Source organism: Cupressus sempervirens, chromosome 6 (assembly GCF_028749045.1).
Source record: "Cupressus sempervirens isolate cs-2001-9-10 chromosome 6, ASM2874904v1, whole genome shotgun sequence".
NCBI classification, from domain to species: Eukaryota; Viridiplantae; Streptophyta; class Pinopsida; order Cupressales; family Cupressaceae; genus Cupressus; species Cupressus sempervirens.
The window spans coordinates 681,909,315-681,922,313 of NC_143123.1; the positions used below are offsets into that span (position 1 = coordinate 681,909,315).

At 34.2% G+C, this 12,999-nt stretch overlaps 1 protein-coding gene across 1 annotated transcript in view; it reads left to right on the top strand.

The window, feature by feature from the left end:
- HCF136 (photosystem II stability/assembly factor, chloroplast (HCF136)) overlaps positions 1 to 12,999 on the top strand; it is a 220,862-nt gene that overhangs the window by 168,483 nt on the left and 39,380 nt on the right. The gene's annotated exons all lie outside the window — the stretch shown is intronic.

Genomic DNA, 12,999 nt, shown 5'->3' on the forward strand with positions numbered 1-12,999 from the left:
TTTTTATCAAGTATATCCTTGAAAATATTATAATAAATTATTAAGCATTAAAAATAGGTCAAGACTTCACACAAGATCTATAATTTTAAGTTTTCTATCATATAGTAAATTAATAGGCAAAATGGCCTATTTGGATACTAGGAACAATTAGGGTAACCCAAATGATCATTCCGGGCATAGTTTTAGCATTACGAACACCAAAACATTGATGGGTATACTCACTTTATTGAAGAATTGTAAACTGGAGAATATTTGGAAATCTGGTAGAAATTATCATAAATGATAATACAAATTGCTAGATCAATCATTTCCATTCTTATTTCATGACTAGTATGAATGACTGATTAAAGACATAACAGAGGAGCAATGGTCTTGATAAGTTGCCAATACTGAATTTTTGAGAAGCACTACCAATTCAGTATACTAGCAACCATTGGAAGAAAAATCACTCCATCCTCCAATAGTGAATCATCCACTCCTATTATAGAAAGTTGCATGTAGATCTATGCAATAGAGAGCATAGCTTAAATGTCTCCTCTCAAAGATTGTTGTGCACTCCTGTTGAATCAACATAGTTGCTAATTCCTTTTTTGGGAAATACTATCTCATTGGTATGCAATGCCCATTTATTTTGCCCCTAGTCTGTTTGACTTGCCATCAGCTTATTCCTTGGGTTCTTGTAGGCTAAGTACAGATGGTTAGGGGACTCGATTCCAATGGAGGGCTAGAGGATGTGAATTCAGTGAGTTTTGTTGGGTCTCTCTATTTTAGCATATTAATATTTGTAGTAACTGGTCTCAGTTTCAACCTTCTCTCAGCTTTAGAGTTTAGAGTCTTCAATTTCAGGACATGGTGAGTTTCCCAAGGTTGGGAAATGTTATTTTGATTTTTTCATGTAAATAATTTATAGCTTTATCGTTTAAGATTGTTGACAATGGAATCCCTCATCAATTAGCCTGGTTTTGGTGGGGAAAGAGCCACCCTAGCTGGTTGTGCTCTACTGTTTGAGTTTTCAGAGATTCTGGTTGCAGTTAGTGAATTTGGTTTGATGATATTGCAGGTTTTCAAGGTGGTTCGATGTAGGCTCTCTTATTTTGGTGTGTTTAATCCTTCTTGAGAGTGATATTAGAGTTTGGTGAGGATTTAATACTTTTCTTAGTGTGTTGGACGTTATTTTTAAAGATTCAGGAAACAATTTCATGTTCATATCTCATTGGATAAATTTAATATCATTCTGGGTGTTGATTCACTGGACTCATCATACCTGGGCACTTCATTTCAAGGTATTATATAGCTTATTTGGCAGAGATTGAATTATTAGAGCGGATCACCCTTCTTGTGGACCATACACCTTCCTTGCATTGGCACTTGGGGTTTAGTGGATTAATTATGCATTTTTGGGTTGGTATTTGGCTTGCAATTGAGGCATTTAAATTGGTGAGAGTTGCCACAGTTGTTTGGGACTGATTTGGGAAGTATTGGTTGGTTTGTGGGTTTCTATTACCCGTGTATTTATTACTTCCAGCTTTCTATTGCAGATATACTGTAATACATTTCCAATTTATTCGAGCCTTGATCTTTGAGTTTAAGTTCGGTGATAAGTTGAAAACTTCATGGCAGACCTGTAGCTGCTTGTGAGAGCCATTTGAAGGTGATTTTAAATGTGTAACAGACCTATGACATCAAATAGATTTGCCTTTCTGAATGTATTTTATGCTTAGCTTTTAAGTTTTAGTGATTGTTCATGTTGATTAACATAGATATATGCACTGTATTCAATGGATACAACAAAATGGTGTATGGAACTTGGAAACATGAAGCACATTCTGCACCTCCATCTAATTCTATCGAACAAACACACAAAAGAAAAAATAAGGGGTGAACATGATGCAGGAGGAGCATCCTGGGTGTAAGAGCAATCTTGCATCACTCAAAAAAAACAATTTTTTTTTTCTTTTCAGTTGTGAGGTTTTCACACCATTGCCCCAAAATTTTGAGGACCTCTTTTTTCGGGTAAGCCTTGGCAATTTTCACAGATTTTCGGAATTTTTTCAGTTGCATTAGCATTTTTTTCGAAGTTGTCTAAGGTTTTCGATTTGATAATTTTACACCTTGGACGCCTTTGGGCCCAGGAGGGATTTGGTGTGATTTTTTTTTTCACCCGGTGTTAACTTGATTTTTTGGAAAATGTAATTTTATCCTTAGGCCAAACAAAATTCAAAAACAACATTTTTTTTCGATAGTTAGAGCAATACTCAGTAGGATAAATTTGCAAATTTTTGGACTTAGACGGATTTTAAAAATTTGATATAATTGTATAGACAAGCATTTTCAAAATGAAAATTTGAAATTTTTTTAGATTTAATTGTTTTGGAAAATCTTGAATATTTTGGTGAAAAAAGAAATTTTTGATAGTGAAATTAAAATTGGAAAATCGATTTTGAATGCTAGAAAAATGATTTATTTTGGTAAAAAAAATTAAAATTGCATTGCAAAATTGAAAGTGGATTAAATTGCAAAATCTCATTAAATCGGTTGAAATATTGCTTAGGAGATTTTTAAATGTTGAAAGAGATTGGTAATTTAGAATTGAAAATTGATTTTAGCTTGCTAAATTCAATTTTAATGATATTTTAATTGCTAAAACATTTTTAAATGAAAATTTTGGCATCTCCTAGGCTTTTCTTGTTTTATTTTGCAATTTTTGATCACAACCAGCAATTAAATGGGCTAATTTCACTTTGAGTTAAGTAATTTTAACATAGCATTTAAATCTGGGCCATTAACAAAGATGCTAATTTAATTTTGCTTTCCTTCAGGGCAAGTCGGCCAGCTTAGAGGGACATGGAAATTTTGGTGTAAGAGGGGGGGCTCTCTCATCTCCTCATTCCATCTTCCTCTTCCTCATGTGTTGAGCGATTTTTCTCTAGAAGGGCAGCTTGCAGATTTAAGCAATTTTCTTAGGCAAATTCTTCCTTGCTTGGTGGCATTTTTCTTCTTCCATCTTGGGCAAATTTCTGCCCTAGGTCAGATTTTGGGGCAGATCTGAATTTTTTCTTGCTTGGACATTTTTGTGAGGTTTGATTTTCTTTCCAAAGGTTGTGATTTCAACTTTTAGATTTGGGCAATTTTGCTTGGTGAAGAGGCTATGTGATCCAAGAGTTTGATTCTAGCGAATGTGGGCAATTTCAAGGAGGTCAAAGTTCTGATTTTTGGTAGGGCATCTATATTTGCAAGGAGGCTTGAAAGTTTCAAGATCTGATCCAAATTTGAAAAAGGGCCCGATTATTGGTAAAGACAAAATTAAGGTAAAATTCTATTCATTTTAGAGGTGAAGATTGGTTTAAAGGCGAATTCCACTTCTTGTTCTTGCTTGGTTTCATTTCCCTTATATTCTTCTTACATTCATCATCCACCACTTCATCATCCCATTGATAGGTTAAAGATTGGAGAGATAAGTGTAGATTCTATGATAGGACACTTGAAAAGGCAGAAATAAGCTAGACCACCCTAGGATTGAAGTTGGAAGATATATGTGTAGTCCATTCTAAGGTAAAGAAGAGGTAGAAATAAGTGGTAGTTCCACTCTTAAGTTGAAGGTTGGAGATTGATAAGTGTGGAGATAGGACTTGGCAAGGTAGAAATAAGCTAGATTCCATCGATAGAAAGAAGGTTGGAGATCAATAAGTGTAGGCCATATCATTTAGAACAAAGGGGCAGAAATAAATGTTTAGGATGGTAGATGTTAGTGCAAGCAAGAAAGCAAAGGGAATGAACACCAAAAGAGACATGATGCCTAAGACCACCTTCTTCTCGAAAGTGAGGTGAATAAGTGACACCAATATTGATACAGTGAACATGATCCAGTTAAAGGACAGATTAAGGAAGGACAATCCCCTATGGCAAAGAAAATCTACAAAAGCGGAATTGTACGCGCGGCGGCCTTCTCTCCTACCTTGCCTTGTTCATAATTGGTAATGGAGTGTGCATCTTGATTTGATATTGTTACTAAGTTCATCATTTTTGACGAAAGGAAGAGAGTGTTGGCCAACATCGGCAGACAAGTGGTCAAAGAAGCATTTAATATTCCCTAGTATAAAAGCATGACAATGGTAATGATGGACCAGGCAGCTAAATTATTTCAGGATAATCAGGAGGCTTATTTCATTCATCTAAAGCAGAATTGTTTACACGAAGGCAAGAAGGGAGTCGCCAAGTTGTCAAAGCTTACCAAGTCAGATTTCAAATTAGAGTATGAAGATTTCATTGTGCTTCTTAGCCGGATCATGGGCTTAGCTCAAGGTGTGCAATTCAAAAACTGGATGTATTATTTTATTGATGAAATTGAAAATGGAAAAATAAGATTTGATTGGGCTAAGATTATAAGCGAGAATTTACAGTTGCAACTTAGGACTATACAAAATCAAAAACAATTCTATATAGGGTCCTACCTCTTTTATTTGATTTAGAGGTGGTGAAAATTGAAAAGTGAATCTCAAGGAAGAGTGAATTTCAAGGAAGAGCAAATTTGGAGGAAGTGATTTGAAAATATTTGAGGCTAGAGATCAAAGGGATAATTCAAGTGGACAAGAGGAGAATGTCAATGAGACATAATTTGGATAAAGATTGGATGAGTTGGGGAAGGTTGCCATCAAGAAGAAATATTTGGGCACCCTTGCCTCCCTCAATGCTTTTATCAGATATGCGAAAAAATATAAAAAGGATCATGAGAAAACATTGCAAGCAACGAGCAACATGATGAATTCAGCTAAGTTCAAGATGAAACATACACTTTGCCCTCCCATGAAGGAAGTCAACGAAAAGCTAACCAAGTTCATTGCTTTGACTAAAAAGATGAAAGGGGTAGAACTATATTAGAAGATCATTTGATGTAAGCCCAAGTGACAAATTCTCCTTCTTCTTGGGTAGGATAGGTGTTTGATTCTGATTGGCTACCATTTTGGTACTTTCTCATTGGTTGCCACTTTTCTTTTTTTCATTGGTCCATTGATGAGGTGGCATCTTCTCATTGGCCGATGGGGTGGCAACCCTAATTAAGATTTCTAGGATTCAATTTGGATCGTTCGTTTTGCCTCTTAATCTCTACCGTTCATTGTAATTTGGCTTCTATATAAGGCCATTTGCTCTCATTTGTAAAGGGTTGAAGAAAATTGTTACTAAGGTAATACCAAAATTGCCTCTCTTTATCATTGTTGTGATTTGCATGGTGATTAAGAACACTTGGTGTTATTGCATGGTTTCTACTTCTAATAGTTAGAATTAGATTTCCTTTGAAGTTGTTAAAGTAGATTTTATTTCAAGAAGTTGTTAAGGTAAGAGTAGATGTATCATTGCATGGTGATATGAGTGGATGTTTGATAGGGATCTATAACTAGGCCACTAGCATCCTAGTGGCTTGTTAGGAAGCCTTTTGTGGTAATCTAGTCCTTTTTCTTTGAATCATTGCATCTATGGAGGTAGAGCTGCTGGTTAGCTTTCATTAGATTCGATGCTCGTCCAGTTGTTAATCTTTCCATTCATAGGAGTAGGAGTAGAGCAGTGAGTAGTTTAGTATTTGAAGCTTTGAGGAAGGAAGTAAGGAGAAGCATCATTGGTAGACACACCCCATCATCACCACCATCAACATTATCTGGCACTCGTATACTTTATAAACCCATCATCATCACCATCATTCCAAAACCCAAGTCATCCTTGAATAAACAACGTAAGGCCGCCTACATGATTACCAACAAATCACATTGATAACTGAGTTAGTATCCACACGTGTAAAGAACATTGGAGTTTTTTTCTCATGTCTTTATGAGTATTAACTTTTCAAGAGAGGGATTGAGTGTTCGACATTCTATGTCAAGTATTCAATCACTATATGTTATGTAGTGGTACAAAACTAACATCAATATCAGTCTTTTCTATTTTAATAAGGACTAGCAAATAGGGTGGTTACTATTTATGAGAACTTGCTATTTTTAGTAAGTTCGTGAATGTTCTTATTTTTTACAGGAAAGTTCATTTTAGATTTATAAACCTACCATAAAAATCTCATTGCTCTAGCTTAAGTATCAGGGAAGTTATTGCGGATTTTTGGTGGAAAAATTTGCAGAAAAATCTTTAAGCTCACCGTTGGAGGCCTTAGAGTGCCCGGATGAGGTCCAAAAACTCAATGGCATTTTGATCTTGTAGATCAAGAGCTGGCGTTTCCGAAAAGTGGTTATAATAGCCAATCAGAGCAACAGTTCGAGAGTTATGGCCTTCCGGAGTTGGGCTACCAAAATTTCTAAAATAATTTGTCAAAGATGTATTTAGCTGATTCCATATGTATTGTTAGGGTCTATTGGCCCGAGGTTTTAAATTTGAGCATCTAGAACCTTCCTGGGTGGCATAAAATTGTCTATATAAGAAAGACTCGAACATTGTCTAGGACAACTCTAGGTGATAGTTCACAGCTTGTCTTGCAGATAATTGTAATGAAGGTGCCCATGTGGGTTAGCATATTGTACTTATGAATTCTGTAATTTTGCATTTGCGGCACAAATAAGAAGTTCATATATTGTTTTCACATTTGCTATTGTTTCTTTGTTTTTGTTTTGAGTTTATGGTTTTAAGGGGAGCACCCTTCATCAGAACATTTCATGGTTTAAATATCATTGGTGCATTCTTGTTTCTTGTGTACGCCTTAATAATTTTGTTTTCTGTTCTCTTTTCCTGTTCTTTTTGATGTTGTTGAAGATATTTTTGACTTTACTCTTTCTATACAGGCTTAGCCCGAGCTTATTCTGTGTATTTCCTTTGTCCTGTTTTGCATTCTTAACTATGGTTAGATATGGATGAGAGGAAACCCTAGCTAGATGGCCATCTTCATGATATACACAGCATTTGAAATGAATGTTTGCGTAATCAACTTCTTGTTCCCATTCTGTTCTTGCTAACTCTAGAATAATGTGATATGGGAGTGGCTTTTCAAAGTTGGTATTGACACACATTCTGGTGTAATCCAGTACCCTTGGGTTTGTAACAATTGCTGGTGTAGTGATGTATTCTCCAATGACAGTATCTATTCTTCTAGGAGCGTACTCTTGCCACCATTGACTTGGAATAAGAGGAAGTCTTACCCACATAGGAAGTGCATTTGGAAGATTATTAGTGGAATTGGAGACTAGAGATCAATGCTTGAGGGATAGATCTATTTTCTTCATGGGCCAGGGCCTAATCTGCATGACCTGGTATTTTTTCCTTTGTTATCATGCAGATTGACATGAACCTTTTAACATTGGTGAGTTCCGTCTGAGCCAGAAGGTTTTCAGTTCTCCTAGACCCAGATCTTATGAGTTTTAGGTCCGAACTCCAGGGAAAGCTCCCTAAAATAAATATATCAGAACCTTTTGTTTAAGAAACCATAGCCTGTCTTTTACTTCCTTTATGCTGAAACTGATTTTTGGGGGTATCAGAAAACAAAAGCTACTAGGTACAAAGATTATGATTCATCTAAAACTGAATCCTTGTTTTTTTAATATAATTTTCAAGAACACCTTAAAGCCAGGTCTTATCAATAGCTTCATGCAAAATTTTACAAATAATATTACAAAAGATCAGGTCTGCTTTCCAATTCTCAGATTTGGCCCTTAAGTGCTAACTGAGAAAAGTTACAAAGCACAAATAGTACTATTTGTCTCTATTTAAAATACTGTCTCTTTTGATATTATTTTAGAAGAATGTCGTCAAGCGGATGCCTTATGTTTATAAATTGCTAGATTCAATTTGACACTGGCTATGATAGAATTTTTTAAACCACAACGTTCAGATATATTTTTCTAGGTTCAACATCCTCATCACAACCATCTGATATGAAATACCTCTAGTCAAGGAATAGAAAGAGTTCTTAGTATTCTCAAAATCTCTCACACATTGATATCATGTATAATAGAATAATTAATCTATTCTTGGTTCTTTTGATTTTTAAAGCTCAGAACTTACAAGCAACATGAACATCTCAAATGGAATGGCTCTAACTTGAGCTCCTGTTTCTATATATGCATGGTTACTTCTAGATCTCTGATTTAACTTTCACGTCATCATGCAGCAAAGAATAATTAACAAGATTCTTTATTGAGTTAATTTATACTGCCTTAAAGTGCTTCCTAAATTTTAAACAATTTGCAATTCTTATTGAAGAGCTCTGTAACCTCAATATATTAACATAAAGTGAAGCAGCATGAAAATTCTATTGCATTTGAAAAGGGGGCTTCAGTTATCAGAGAAATAATAGAAGATATTTAACTGGAGTACTAGAGTATATTATTACCCAAAGGTATAAAAATATTCACTTTGCCAAGATGTTAACTTATCCATAGAGGACCATACAGGTGGAATTCCATTTTAAAATGAGACTCGTCAGTTGTATTTGCATGTAAAACAAGGCCTTCCAATCTATTATTTTTATCTACAGCCATTTTACAATTTGGCCTGCAATATCCAAATCACTAATGCAAGGTTGACATTGATAAGACACTCCAGAAATATTTAATCTCTTTATTGTTTTCACTAGAAAAAACTAAGGCTCCAAACATAACCACTTTCTATAAAGGTAAATCAAATACACGGCAAGATGGAAAATCAAACTATAAGAAACGGATTTTCATAACAAAATAAAGGTAATCTAGAAGGAGTTTTCCTTAACTTTTTATTGAACAAATATATTGAATTCCTTTTCATGAGACATTAACTGCTTTTAACTACCAATGATTAACTGAAATAACATAGCTCAACTGAAATAATTAAATCAATGATCAGCTGAAACAATGATCAACTGTAATAACTATAATAACGATTAACTGAATTAACTGTAACTATAATAATGATAAACTGAAATAACTGTAACAATGATCAACTGTAATAACTGAAATAATGATTTACTATCTTTCCATACTTCTAAGTAAAGTAAATGCTTAACATGAAAAGAAAGAACATATAAGAAATATCTGGTGAGTCTTTAGTTGGTTGTGCAAGCCTCAACTTTTGGTTAGAGGAGAGGCATTGACTTTAGCTTAACTTCCCAACCTCGGACCATATTTATCCCCACACAATCTATTGAATAAAAAAACCCTCCTTACCCCAGGATCAGGCTTGGGATACTTTTAGTCCAGCCACCTAAGCATTCTGGTGTTTAGAATGTCTGCATAGTTATGGACGAACATGTTTGAATAACTGGCTCTACTAACATCAAGTGATCACAGACGGCAAACATGCCCTAAAATGACCTTAGCCAAGGTTTTCTAATGGGTTCAATGACTCGATCACAATTGCTTGACTTGACAACAGGGGAAAAATAATTGTAATAACCCCAATAGGTTATAACTTCTTCCAACACCAAAAATCTTTATACTTTAGTTGTTTGACATTTCGTCAAACACTTTGCAAGCAAGGGTCCTCTGACTGATATAACTTTTCAGATTGCTGCAGTGATTCTTGTTTGGATTTGCCTCAAAGAGAATGCTTACAAAAGACTCCAAATTGTCTAAACAATGACCTAACATAAATATGCAACTAATTTTGGCAATAGTGAATGCATATATGAGTTCTAATCATGAAAATGATCACCTACAACCAACTGGTATTTTAACAAACAGTTGGTATGCAAGCTAACTGGCTGATAAAAATGATATATTAACGCTCAAAGACAACTATTAATGACCAGCAATTGTATCTCCTTGATTGAGAGTGAGTATCCAATACAATATTCATACTAAGTTAGCCAAGACTCTTGGCATTTACAAAGATATCAAAATATGATGATTGCTGGTAAAGTAATATGCACCTACAGCTGCCAATGAAAACTAATGCAACACTAAATATCTAACTTCAATACTCCCCTACAGCAGTACGCTAATCACATGCATGATTAAATACAACTAAAGCCATCGATTGCTGATACCATTGTGAGGAATGTAAAAATGAATGATATATCTATTAATGAATGATAGGTCTGATACGAAATGACAATTACAACAGCACTCTATAGTGAAAGGCAACTATGAAAATACACATCAGACCTGGCATATGAAGTCGCCTTAGAGAATAGATGTATTGCAATACCACTAAACAGAAAATAACCTCCTCAAGTGCCCAAGTCGTGCCTCTCTAGCTGCCGCCCTTGATTGTAAATGGCTGTAATAATTTTTTTTTGCTTTTTTGAATTTGCTTTTACGGATTGCTTTTTCGGTTCTGCTTTTTCGGCCTACTTTTTTTTGACTGCTTTTTCGACCTGCTTTTTTCGAACTGCTTTTTCGGCCTGCTTTTTCGAATTGCTTTTTCGGCCTGCTTTTTGTACTCAAATATTTTTTCTCAATGTAGCACAAATAGAAGACTGAAGTATCTTCCTCCCAGTTGCAATAATTCAAGTGATATTTCACACCCTCAAAATCGCGTACCAATTGAGAGTTTTCGTTCTCAATGGTCACAAATATTTTTTCTCAATGTAGCACAAATAGAAGACTGAAGTATCTTCCTCCCAGCTGCAATGATTCAAGTGATATTTCACACCCTCAAAATTGCGTACCAATTGAGAGTTTTCGTTCTCAATGGCCAGTTGTGACTATTGCAGAAACCCTAGGCTCCACAATGCACATCAACAAACATCAACATCAACAACAACAAATCTGGATGATTAGAATGAAGCCCGGGGTGCCTATTTATTCTTTTTCCTCCACTTTCTCCAGAAGCTTCTAAAACATTATTTTGTTTTATCTATTAAGTGACTTTATAAAATATTTTATAATTCAAGTCACTTTATTAAATTAATTAAATATAAAGTTACCTTTTAATATTTCTTTATTTGATAACTTTATAAATAATTAACTTAATACCACTTATTTATTTAATTAAAATAATTAATTAGTCATCCTCATAAAATATTCATTATTTTGGACAACTTAATTAATTAAATCAAATTGCCTCCAAAATGGGGACATGACAATAATATAGACGAACATGAGCTATTAAATGAAATTAATCTAGATTTATTATATTATGTCTGACCTTTATTTCCATGTCATTGCAAATTCCATCTCACCTCTTCACTTTTTCCATGGCTATATGCTTGGTGAGTCTTAGGTGCTCGAATCTCAGAGTAATCGGCTTTTTCCATTGATCCTCAACCGATTCATGAATTTAATATGTTTCCAGCTTATCACAATCTGTGATTTGAAGAATATGTTTTTAAAGACTTGCAGAAAAATATCATTTAGTTCTGAACTTTCAGTGGCATAAATAAAATGTGATAACATGTCATGGATACTTGGCTTTTATTTATCATAAATAGCTCTATCTTAGAAATGGTCTATCTAATGATGTTTAAGCAAATGATTTGCATCATGATACAATATTGTATCTTACTGCTATAGTAAATTGGAATGTAGTGATATCTGATAATAAAATATATTGTAAAGCTTGGAATATAAACACCACTTAACTTGGTTGACTTTGGAATTAGAATGGTGTATTGCTGGACACTATTAGTCAGTCCCATCCCTCATGGAAGAAATGCAAACTCCAGTGTGATGAACAATCATGTCTTCAGTAAATCATCAATGGCAAATTGTGGAAGAATTATACAATCGATAACAATGGTAAATTTCAGAGATATCATACTGTACTTGCAGAGGTATCCAAAATATAGGAAGAAGATGGGTGCCAAAAAGAGGAAGTCAGATGGTATGGAGAAGAAATCGAGTGCAATAAAAGAAGTCGGGTGATGAGTTATATTGTTTTCCAACTCACTTGGCTTCATAATATAAGAGGTATTGGGAAGTCTCTTTGGCTTCCAAGAAGTCGTAACCTTCCAAGAAGAGACTTGGCTCTTGATTGCTAATAAAATATGCCAAATGTTCATTTCAGTTTTAGTAAGAAAAGAATAAATATGGAAAAAGATTTGAAGGTTATAAATAAAAAATAATTATAGTTTATATCTGTCTACTAGCACGTAGATATATTTATGAGGTGGCATCATATTATTTATAAAAATAATATTATGGTGTCACTTTATTCTTATATCTATGTGTACCTACATTGGTATATATTATAATGATGTGGCGAAAAGATCAATCAAAAACCTTTTGAGGTAGGTATTATTTTAATTAAATTAATTTATGTTTTAAAATGTTTATTTAATAGCTCATGTGGGTCCATCGATTGTATCCTGATGTCCAAGTTGCTAGGTCCTTACCAAGGCAATTAAAGATCATACCTGTCAACCTGATAATTGGACTAAGTTAGTATCCCATTCTGTTGATCCCGTTTAGCAATGCTTCCCCCCTTCATCTTCTCTTACAATCACCTGTGCAATATTTCCATGATAATAATAAGTTCAATAATAATTTCATAATAACATTTAATATAGATAAAGAATATAATTATTATCCATAATTCCAAAATCAAGCTATTGCTAAACATCACATGATAAATAATGGATAACGACCATCTTAATCAAATAGTTAACATAATGAATACAACGGATATATTTAACTACCTTCTTCACATGATTATGAAAGAAAATCCGTTTAGTTTAACGGCTATAAATAAATTTAAAATTAGGTCAAAATTTGAGATGTAACACAAACCTTATAATTTTTTTCTTGAAGAGAAAAAAAATCATTTCTTTTTAGTTAAAAAAATTAGTATCTATTGAGCATCTCAGCCATTGGTAGGACATATTCCTACATCCAATCACTTGGCCCCAATTCCTACTCATACCAGGTGTGGTGGATGACTTGTAGGCTTGTACAATCATGTTGGGTGAGCAATAACTTCTTTGTCATAGTATATATGAGCTAATGGGTCACACTTGTGCCAAAGCATAAAGAAATGGCCATAGGAATGAGAAAATCATGACACCGTACGATTCTTGCCTAAATGGATTAGCTGGTGCTATAAATGTAAGGAAAAACCAATGGAAAGACGAGTGTGAAGTAGAAAAGAAAGATATTT